This window comes from Dreissena polymorpha, chromosome 16, assembly GCF_020536995.1.
Source record: "Dreissena polymorpha isolate Duluth1 chromosome 16, UMN_Dpol_1.0, whole genome shotgun sequence".
Classification (NCBI taxonomy): Eukaryota; Metazoa; Mollusca; class Bivalvia; order Myida; family Dreissenidae; genus Dreissena; species Dreissena polymorpha.
In genome coordinates, this window is record NC_068370.1 from 9,597,000 (window position 1) to 9,607,222 (window position 10,223).

Genomic DNA, 10,223 nt, shown 5'->3' on the forward strand with positions numbered 1-10,223 from the left:
AATCACATTAAACGTGCGTTAATACGCTGGGATAATAATGTGCAATTGCACCAGATTAACTGTTTATAATTTACCAGATGTACAGTGCCTGACCATATTAACGCATTTGTTTAAAATTGAACCGAAACGGTAATGAGTTGATTTTCTTGTCAACTGAAATGTATTTGTTTTGTGTAATGATGATGACAATGTAGTAAATAATACATATATAATTATTATATTCATGCTATTAAATTTTCTTCAATGGTTTGTTTAATTAGTAATACAAAATACACGTTTATAAAGCGCACAATCATTAAATTGTGAATTCTGAAGTTAAGGCTGGTTTGACTTTTTTCCTAATGATCATATGGCTGGCTTAACTCTGACTGTAACTCAGAGCATTGATGGTTAAAGCCTGCAGGGGTCAACGTTTTAACAATTAAAAACATGTTCATGTTGTGTAACTTAAGTTCGTAAAATGTGTTCAATCCATCAAAGCGATGCAATAACTGAAAGACTTAATGGATGCCAAAATCTGTCCCTTTTAAATGTACACGTTTAGCAGTGTTTATCTTTTTACAAATTAAGTCATCAAAATATTTTATAAGCACGGGTCCAATAACCCGTGGCGAGTACAGATCTACTATTCAAAATTTGCTAAGGATCACTTTTTTTATAGTATGTGTAATTTGAAGTTCACCCCTAGCTAGATTCAGCCAGCGTCACGCATCAATGATAAATCAATACATAAAAATAAAATAAAAAACACACATTATAATATCAAAACCGGCAAAATAACAATTAATAATGAACGTAATACAAAATTGAAGATAATGTGAAAATAAAAAGTGATCCTTACAAAAATCACCCCCTGGCAAGTACATTATTTTGGCCAAGTTAAAGTTATTTAAAAAACATTAATCTGCTCGTCTTTGTATTTTTATGTAACACACCAAATATGAAACCTCTGGGCCTTGCCCTTTCAGAGCAGATTTTTCAAGTTTCATTTGTAGAACCCTGTTTTCCCCAAGACATCATTCAACTTACTGGAACCGTTTGAAAAAAAATGCGCATAGAGAACCACCCAAGAAACGTTCCTTTTAAGATTCCTCTTATTCTGCAAAATGGTTCAGGAGGATATGTAGTTGGATGACAACGTGCACAGACAGATGTAGTTCGATGACAAAGTTCACAGACAGATGTAGACATCTGTCTGTGAAGTTTGTCATCGAACTACATCCGTTTGTGAACTTTGTCATCGAACTACATCTGTCTGTGAACTTTGTCATCAAACTACATCCGTCTGTGAACTTTATCATCGAACTACATCCGTCTGTGAACTTTGTCATCGATCTACATCCGTCTGTGAACTTTGTCATCAAACTACATCTGTCTGTGAACTTTGTCATCAAACTACATCTGCCTGTGAACTTTGTCATCGAACTACATCCGTCTGTGAACTTTGTCATCGAACTACATCCGTCTGTTAACTTTGTCATCAAACAACATCTGTCTGTGAATTTTGTCGTCGAAGAAAAAACTTGAATTAACTCAAGCCCACATTCGTTCAGCCCATCGACTTAACAGTCACGATTGAACGGACGCGAAAGACCTGAAACATTTATTATTTTATAAATATTTCTCTTGACTATGAGTGTTAGTTTGTGCTGTCTGTTTTGTTAATCGTCATGCTTTGGCCAATGGTTTTAAACACAATTTATCAAAACACTAGTAAAAATGACACTATCGTCAAGCTCGAAAAAATTCTCACTATGGGTCATGGTCTTAAGTGGTATACATATTAAATACAAATAAAATGGCGATCTATTAAGCGATGTTGTCCGATCCGAACAGCGACATATAATTGAGCGAACGTAAGGTCTTTATTGAAAAAATTGGCGTGCTGGCGACCTTCCCGTCCACAATTCCGCCAACGCGCCAGAATAACATATATTTTCCACCATATGACAAATAGCGTGTTAACGTGTCCAGTAACCACACTATTTTCTGGCGTATTGAATTCACGCTGTTGCGCACTTGTAACGTTATTATACTCCGCCATATTTCGAAATATCAACACAATAGGGTCTTGCAACCTTTTTTGTGGCTTCCTGAAACCTTGCTGAAATGTCAGCACGTGTACTAAGATGCTGTTTTTTACTTGAAATATTACTTTGTGTTAGAATTATACAGTCGTTAAGTCTGTGTGAATTTGAACCATTGAATTTGATGCTAATACATTTAACAAGAGCTGTCAGAGGACAGCGCGCTCGAAGTGTAAAAGGGGCCATAATTATGTCAAAATGCTTGATAAAGTTGTCTGCTCTTGCTTATAGGTTGGGGTCATGTTGGTAAACAAGTATGCAAAATATGAAAGCAATATGTCAAGGGACAAAGAAAATATTTGGGGTAGTACGAAAACTTTAACATTTGCACGCAGACGCTAACGCTAACGCCGACGCCGGGGTGAGTAGGATAGCTCCACTATATATATTTCATATATAATAGTCGAGCTAAAAATTACATACCCTTTAAATTAGAATAACAAATGAATCTTGATCAATGTGTGGTTCAAATATGCCTTGTAATAAAACATGACTTAAGAATCCGACACCCTTAAGCGCATTAAGCCAACTTACGCTCGATTGGTCATTGTCGGCTCGGGTACTACTTACATGTACCCCGGGTACTCTTAAGTATACTTACATGTACCCCGGGTACGGTAAATATACTAAAACGAACACGGGAATTTTAACGCTAAATCGGTCGTTGTCGGCTATTTATTTTTTTTAATAAATTATGTTCACATTTATGTCAATTTTGTGTGAAATGGCCTCTGTATTATCGTAACTCATACACAAAAAGTATGTTGATGCAGTTTTCTTGTAAAGAGAAGTATGTTTAATATAAAAAGTACTGTTTAACGGGAATCGGTAGCGCGTTTTACGACATCGGATTTTAGGCGGGTATACAACTCGGTACAGTCTAATATCGAACGGGTACGTTTAAGTATATTTACCGTACCCGGGGTACATGTTAGTATACTTAAAAGTATGTACATGTACCCGAGCCGACAATGACCAATCGAGCCAAACGCACTCATGTAACATGCTTTTCTCTATATAATGACATTCCAATGGAATAAACTTTTCTAAATATGTAATTCTCTTTAAAGTATTTCAACTGTATTTCAACTGCTACCCTGATGTCACCGCAGATCTAAGCTTGTTAAAGACTCAAACGAAAAATGTGTCGTTTCTCTATAACAAGCATTCTAAAAGTACCTTGGGCAAAAGACCTTATGGTAAAATGATGTTATGGCTGAATAAAGTTACTTAAAATGCCACATTGAGCATCCCTGTTTTCTTGAAAAACAGAGGTGTACGCACACTTTGACACAATCTTTAAATTGTATCATTCCATCTATGCGTGTTTGAAAATGTAATGCACATGCTGATTATAATGTATCAAACGGATATCGGAAGAAACAATCACACAAAACAAGAAACGAAAACTTTTAGATAAAAACGCTGATGCTTACGGAGAGGATACCGTTTGCACGTTCGGAGAGGTTTCATATACCTAGATATTAGTTTACCCCACCTACGTTTATATCGTTATATCACAATGTATATATTTTGCGATATTTAACTACCTTAATAGAAATGATAAGCGTTCATGTACTTAATTTATTCGCAATTATACAGTTTTTATCACATAAGAACATTTCTGAAATTTTCTGAAATGTTCAAATTTTAAATAAACATTTCTCACCTGTTTGAACTTTGTTTAGAAAACAGACAGTTATGTCTGGCAAAATACATGATACATGAACAGTCTAATGCCCAATATCACCCGTGAAACCACTAAATTACTATTTAAAGCGATTGAAAAATAAGTAATAATTTTAAGTGGATCTGCATGCAGTGCCGCGTGTTGATGTATAACGGAGATGATAGGCTGCATTTTGCGAGATAAATGATGGAGGGGTTACTAAACAATTGGTCACCGTGACATTGTGAATATATAGTATCAAGTAATTAAACATGTGTGTATTTGTAATATAATAGCATACACATAGCTATGATTTAACGAAATGGGGCTTTTATTTTTATGTTATTTTGAAATCAATAAATGCTTATTGGTCATACATCTGGGTAGCCATTGGACGCGCATACGCAGTAAGATCGTAATGTATTCATTGTTTATAATAACAGCTATAAAAAATGCAACAACATCAAAAGACAGTTTGATAGAAAACAAACTACTTAGGTATAACCATATCATATACAAACTAGGGAAATATTATATGTATTATATGTTCGACTTTCTTTGCTTTTTATGTGATAAATTGCCCAACTTTGCGACCTAAAACAAACGCACACTATTTGCAAAAATGAACTGATGTCAATGTCTTGGAAAGTTCATTATACAGGATTAGGATACTAAATGGTTCTGCTGGTCCCATAACTCACACAGAGCGAAGAATTCAAGTATCATTACGATCCTGCATGTAGTCATCAGAACAATACCATATAATAAGTATATCTCATAAGAAATAAGTGAGCTATTTCGTTTTGTATATCACAAAGTCTTGCCTACTTGCAGTTATTACTAAATTATATGACGGTTGATGATAAACTTAACCATCTTAATTGCGCACTTCACATACGTAATAACCTCTTCATTTCAGGGCGGACTAATAACAATTTAAATGATTAAAAGCATTACATTGTTATCATACAATATGAGTTTAAGGTAATATTTCAAATTCTTTAAAAAAAACTCATGGTTCCGCCATTGTATGTGTGTGTGATAATGCTTATATTAAGTAAGAAAGCTTGCGATAATCTAGAAAGCGTCTTGAAGCATCAATACTCATTTTCGTTTGGTCACATTCATGACATTCGAGCATGACATGACCAGTATTCTCCGCTTTAACTTGTATTGATTGTAATGCAAAATTGTGTAATGGTAGTGTATATAGCAAACACCAAAATATAAATGTAAAAGCGAACGGAAACAAATATTTTTAATCACACGAACGAATACACCATTTGTTTTAGCAAGAAACTGCTCAAGATTAACTATGCGTTAGCCCTATCAAATTTGACAACGTTTCTTACAGGCATGCGGTTTTCATGCAATCGTTTATAACAATAGGCATGTATTCAAGAACCGATTATTTTTGACGTGTGAAATTATCTTACCAAAGTCAGTGAAACCACACGAAAACATTATTAGAGAATCAAACAAATGCATCTTTCACTTACAATTGAAAAGTTATTACGCTACCGATTACCTCTAATTTTTTAATTCAATGACGAGTAATTATGTTTTTATTGTTGGCGTGTGTATGGTTGTGCGTGGTACAATACACTACGTAATGGTATTCTAAGTATGTAAATAGATCACAGCTCATGTATTATAATTTGACAATCAAAGAGAAGTACACATTTCTTTTTAAAGGAGTTGTTACATGCCTTTAATACTAATGGAGCGACTTTTTCCGTTTTAAACACTAATCGCTTCACTGTAATAACATTGTCAAGCAATAAATGTCGGTGGTGAAATGGAACACGCAAAATGTAAACAGACCATCCAAACAATGTTCTACGTCCCGATATGATTTAGTGTCGAAATTTCAAATTTATTGATGTAAAATTGTTGATTTATTTTCTTAAGATGTCTTCAAGGATAGGTGAAAGTTTCTTATGCGATATGGGAGCAATGCTAATGGACAAGTTTTTATATTCAAGTATCATTCCTAAATAGATATAAATACATATAGCAAAATACTTTAATCCGAAACTAAGAAACGCATATCTCTCAGACCATATTTTAACGATAGATATGCAAATTGAAATTGATGAAAATAATTAAACACGAGTGTAAATGAGTTGTCCTATTATATATTATAGATGAAGTCACGCTTATAATACAAACCGCTATAAATATATGATTATGATATATGGAAATGTTGAACACATTTAAATACACGGAGGAATGACAAAAGTACATTGTGTTATCGTATAGTAAAATATCTTATCCGCTTATATGATTAATATTCTATTTTAAAATGCAGACAAGAAGCACGTTTTCCAAGAAACCGTCTTACAAAGACAATTCAACGCATCATTAAGTACGTTATGTTCACACCTGCTGTCTGCTAACAGCATACACACAAATCCTATTAAAGAAGTGCGCTTATAATATATCTCCTGCTTATGCACTTGACATTTTACTTTACTTCTTTGAAAATTCTGTATAAACTGTACATATAATAAAATCCGTATCATCCTGCTAGTTTATTACAATACGATAATGAACATTTTAAAACTATATGTTAAAACAACAACGAAAAACAATCCGTACTTTAATATTTAAACATCACAAATACAGCGTTATGTTCAATGCACACATTATTTGCGACGGATTTTGTTTTGAGAGCCAGTATTTTTGGCTTCAATCATTAAAACAAATGCTTGCACGGATGGCCCATGTCATTGTCACTAGTTTTAAAAACGACATAAACATAATAATGAACACGTGTGAATAACGCACCAATGTTAATTTATACAGAACACAGGAAGTTTTATTAATTAACATACCGGGATATTTATATGTACCAATTATTGAAAGTGTTTTATTACCAACAATTCAAACACAAAATTTCTTATAAGTTATTGTCAATACAAACCTGAAATCACTTGTCTTAAGAGGTTCTATTTGTTGAAAGCAAACGTATAAATAAACATATTATTGTGCATTTAATTCCAGAGTTACACAGTCATCAGACTTTATTTTATACACGCACAACGTGTAAGACACCTACTTTTGAATTAACCGAAAATACAGATAATCTGTTTATACTTGATTACAAATAATCTGCACGATATGTTAATTCCGTGCATGTTGCTAATGAAGCTTTTAATATGATTATGTGCACGTTTAATTGACATAACGGATCTAGATTAATGGGGGGAAATTCAACTATACTTCAGGTATATAAACGTCTGCATTTTAACTTCATTACAGAATCCTCCGAGCCACGACAAAGGTGAGTCTTATTAACCAGTGTAATTTGATTATAATGATAATGATTTTTTAATAATATTTATATTTTGTTGAAAATTTATCCTGTATCATACTTTATCTTAGAATGAACACATTGAATTAATTGTTCCTGAAAACAAGAAAACAATTGGACATACAAACAAAGATAATTGGATAGGTGATTTTTGAAGCAACGTTTTCTGTTGTATTATGAAACTAATCATGGGCTACTCCTTCTTTCAATTATCACTAGCTTGGTGTAATTGTAGAGAACATATTAATTTAAAATATATTTAGGTGAATAAGAATTACTTTATGAACATTTGTTTGTCGTCTGCGGGTTGTTGAGACGCATTCTCCTACATGTGGGATATATGGCCTTGGTAACAATTAAAAATTTGGCCGCAAGAGTGATCAGTAAAGTTCACGACTGTCATGAAGACTTAGTTGACTACTTGTTTAACTCTAACTACCACAATACGTTGTTCCTACAGCTAGTTAAACGTAAAACATACAGGTTCAAGTAAACAAATCAGGGCGATATGGAGACTTATTTCAACCATATGCAAATGGTCTGGAATACAAAAAATACTAAAATGCTCGCATTTAATGTTGGTGTCAGGGTTTGTCGTTCAGGTTTGACGATCTTTTCCACCCCTTCTATTTGCAATATATTTGTATTTCAAAATACATTTTTGAGTATCCATAAGTAAAATTAATTCATGACTCAGTTTATGTAAAAAGTTGTGTTGGTGTTCCTACGCCAATGACCGCCCGCCACTTTTTAACGTTATTTTAGTTACGGAGTTCTATTTGGAATGCAAGTGTCCGCAAATGTCTACTGAATCTTAGTCGTATTTCTAAAGAGTATTCTTTAAAACTTTTAAAGATTATTCTATGTAAAATGTTTTGTTCACAATTTCAATGGTTCAAATTGACACACTCATTACGGTTGTCCTATTGTTACAACACATAAACATTTCAAAATAAATAATTTCATTTTATGTTAGTACACATGCTTACATTTCAACAAGGTTTCATGAATAGAGCCGTTCCACGACAAAACCTGTATTAATGACAAAAAAATTCATTTATTCATTTTTTGGTGTTTTTCAGTTTCATATTTTACGTTCATCCACGAATCCAATTTTGTATAAATAACATGTGTACGCCACTATTTAACGTTGCTATGACAACATTATTTACACATACTGTGACGCAACAAAGATGTTGACGTCGCGTCATTTTCAATCGTCATGACGCATTCATGACGTTAACATCATGTAAATAAATCGCAATATCAAACACTTATTCAAATATTACAATAACTTGTTAGAAAACCCTTCATAAACATGCGCATGGATTAAAATAAGTGTTTAGGTTAATGTTTGATACATAATGTAATCACATGCAATCAGTCTGTGGGTGTTGGACAGGTAATGTCCGGATAACATGGTCGCACAAATGGTCGAACAGTTCTGTAAAGGTATTTCACGCGATTCTCTGATAGCCTTGCCGGTTTAATTAAGCACGGTTCTGCTGAGGGGAGTTTCCTGTGTTTCATGATAAAGAACGCCGCGAAAACCGTGCCGGGCCTCGATGAGTCGAACCTGAAGTACTCGTACTTCCTGTAATACATTAGCCAGAAACAAATCTTTAAAAATGTCGTTTAGCTATGTGTTACTTACAAGTATGTGTTTTATTATTAAGTATAATAATTAATTACTGAGTATCTTATAATTACAAATGTATTTACAATTAATAAATAAACATAAACATGCTGAATTTCAAGTGAGTACTAACACACTGATAAACACTATAATATTTTAGTGACTCACAACATACAAATATGTGTGGGGAACATATGTGCATTTATGAATATTTGTGTGTATTTTAATACTTGTGAAAAATGTATCCCGGGTATTGCTTAAAAAGATGTAGACAAGAAAGTCTTCCAGTCACGCCAGCGCCAGGTCGGATATCGGACAGCCTCGTTTGCAGTAGACGACTTGTTGACAATATCCTCTAGCTGCTGAATGCTGTCACAGTCCGAACGTCTGAACCGCATGTTCAATAAAATAACTAAAACAAACCATGTATAACATGTTTTAAGGACTTACATGTAATGATACCATTTACCGTGTAATTTAGTCTGATATCATCAATAAAACTACTTATTATCATCTTGTATACTTATGTTGCAAATGAAACTTGTGAAGCTAATGTTTTTTTCGGCGTAGCTGTATACGCCAGCTTTTCACCTAACCTGACCTTTGTAACTGTCCAATAAAATTCAAATAAATTTTTTTCGCGGCTAGGTCAGAATGAATACACTTCATTTATCCCATAGGCTGATTTGAGCATACGACCAGAACATTGGAAACATGTCCGCGTCTTTGTAACACTGTTTTCCTGCGTGTTCAGCATGAAACAATTTTATCTCTAATGAAAAGGCTTAATAGATAGAACAGTGTCACACTCAATCTCGACATCAATACAGTTTGTGAGTGCACCTTTTATTTTCAGAGGATTGCCAGCGCGAGAACGTTTGTACTTAAAGGCTATGTTCTCATATTTAGTACTAACTTCCATATTCCTGTCAACATGTCAACATGTAAAAGTATAAAAAGCAGTGGAAGCGAGGCCTCACTTTAATGCATTTCATTTCAACCCGCGAGGTATCGGGTCAATTCGCGACCAGTGTGTGTGAATGTCAGGTCATCGCTGCGTCTTCAGCGTCAGGACCCGCCATGCTCAGAATAAAGACCGGACGACATATCGACTCTTTTCTGTGCATGAAACATAAAATAAAATAAAATCGCTTCAATTAACATTTCATTAAAATACTTGTTTCATTTAATATTTTGACCTAAAATAGTTATCTAAAAATACTACAGACAGACTCTGTTCTTCAGCGTGGTGCGAATCTGGCTTACCATCTGAGCTATTGATGCTGACATTTTTGCGCCTCACACAATAAGATAAAGAAATGAAGTAGAATCATTTTACTACAAATAACATATTTCAAACCTCTGTCGTTAGTTTTTACAATAAAAAAATATGTAATTTATGATTAATTTTGAAGAAAACATTTAATATTTATTGTATTTAAAAACGAAAATGATAATACATTTACATTGCTGATGTTTCGTTTTCTTTTTTCACAGAATTCGGGATTTAATAAC